This window comes from Pygoscelis adeliae, unplaced genomic scaffold (genome assembly GCF_000699105.1).
Source record: "Pygoscelis adeliae isolate BGI_AS28 unplaced genomic scaffold, ASM69910v1 Scaffold315, whole genome shotgun sequence".
NCBI lineage: Eukaryota > Metazoa > Chordata > Aves > Sphenisciformes > Spheniscidae > Pygoscelis > Pygoscelis adeliae.
In genome coordinates, this window is record NW_008824865.1 from 1,675,880 (window position 1) to 1,678,044 (window position 2,165).

General features: G+C 36.8%; 1 protein-coding gene across 1 annotated transcript in view; it reads left to right on the forward strand.

Moving 5' to 3' along the window:
• TBC1D22A (TBC1 domain family, member 22A) overlaps positions 1-2,165 on the forward strand; it is a 200,209-nt gene that overhangs the window by 52,741 nt on the left and 145,303 nt on the right. The gene's annotated exons all lie outside the window — the stretch shown is intronic.

Sequence of the window (2,165 nt, forward strand, 5' to 3'; positions counted from 1 at the left end):
CCGAGAAACAAAAAGCAAATTCTTGAAAGCTTTCATGATTAAAGCTTTGGGAGTTTGGGAATTCCTCTGAGGTGGCAAAACCCACAAGAAATTCAAAATCTGCATTTAAGCTAATGGATTCTTCTCTTTATGTAAATGAATATAGTTCTTACTGTTATTGTGAATGAAAGTTAAATTCAAAGGAGAATAATTGATTGGTAATGACATCTCATGAGATGTAGTGGTTCATAGTAGAAAAGCAATTCCAGTTTCTGTTGCTGGTTTGGAAATCAAGAGGGAAACCTTTTGGGAAAGTGACCTTTTTAATGAGTCCTATTTGAACAGTGATGAGTGCTGTATAGAAACTTAAATCAGTCTGCCTTTCAGGTATTCAGTGCTCATTTTTTTTCAATTCAGAACAGTAAATGAAACTTTATGAAAATGTGTTGGAAATTGAAAACACTTTTTCAGTGTGTATTTGTTGAATTTCTGATTAGATGTATTTGGGGATATTAAATCTGGTGTGCCAATCACTGAGTGATCCTTCCTGCTCAATAATATAAAAAAAAAAACAACAAAAAACCCAACACCCCCCTCCCCCCATCTTAGTTTTCATACCTGGATTTTAAAAATGCTTTGAAATCCATAGGCATCTCAATTTGCAATGCAAACTGTGTGTATTATCGGGTTCTGAGGAAAGGAAAGGATGGTTTTCCTTTATAACAATTTTTGGGGTTATTTGACTTGAGGCATGCCTTCATTAAAAGCACTATTTTTATAGTTTTTACAATGGGTATTTTGATAGCTGTTACTTACTGAATTGCTGATTTTTTTTTTTTTTTCTCACTGTGCATATTTTGTAACCCCATCGCACCAGGAGTTTTTTGTTTAGCCTAGTGCATAACACTATTCTACGGTCAGCAATTGCTATTTAAATAGGTTTTTCTAGTCATCTCTATCTGGTATTTGTTTTCAAGAAAGTTATTTGTATTTGCAGTATGTCAAACGTTCTTTATTTGAAGCGAAACACAGAATGATAGCACTGATAATACTGAAAAACTAATGTTACTGAAACTAGAAATGGCAACTGACAGAAGCAGGAAGGATGGCTGTGAGCTAACTAACCTGGATAGATTTGCAGTTTTCCAATAATAGTAAAAATATGACATAAATGTAATTTCATAAAGGTATAATTTTGTAAAATGTAAAAGCAAGCTGTAAATGGCAGGACTTAAGGTCTTTATACAGTTGTTGATAGGCAATGAAACCCCACTGGCTATTGCTTGATGGGCAGAGGTTGGTGTTTTTTCAGTTTAATATGCAGTGCATATTAAAAAAACATGAGGTGACAGGACTAGCACCGAGAAAAATTTATAGCTAAAGGAATAAGCATCTTGGCTAATGAAAACAAGAGGCTTTTATGGAGAATTTGCTAAATGAGTACCTCCCTTTCTGCCTAATCTTTGGCCCAAAACTGAGCAAAAACTGAATCTTAATTGTAGCTGTAATGGATCAGACATGAGCAGCGTTAGGGCTTGTATTTCAGTGCCCACCAAAGGTTTTCATATTTACTGTTGTTGACCGGCTCTCTTGTACTGTGGATTTTCAGCATGCCAGGGAAACATAAAACCTGGAGATTAAGGAAAGTTGATTCTCAAAAGAAGCCTGGGGGAGAAGGGTAGACGTTGATGTTTGGGACTTGTTTTCAAGCAAAAAGTGCAAATGTGTTTCAGCTTCAGGTAGCTCACGTGGAAGCCTGTGATGGCACTCTCAAGCACCCAGATGCGAGTCTCATATGCCTAGACCTTTCCTTATTTGAAAATGACTGTAAGAGGGCTTTTAAACTAAAGAATAAGATTTTATTTAAACCGGAATTAGAATGGTGAACTTCTTAATCTAGCAAAAACTTGAAGTGAGATTGAACAGAAATAATACAGGCTTCATAAACTAAACTTCCTCTCCCTGTTGTGTCCTTTCAGGGCAGGTCTTTTATGGGCTTTCTTGAAGCCTGAGCATTCATTGACTTCTGGGGTTGAAGCAAACTACGCGATCTCCTTGGGGTCCTTACAAAGTCTCTCCTTTTTTTAATTAGTATTGAGGCTTGCTCTTAAGAGTGACCTAGTCCTTTGGTTTGAGCTCTTCTGCCTCTGCTCCACTTACCTGCCTCTGCATTCTGGCTTCTTGGG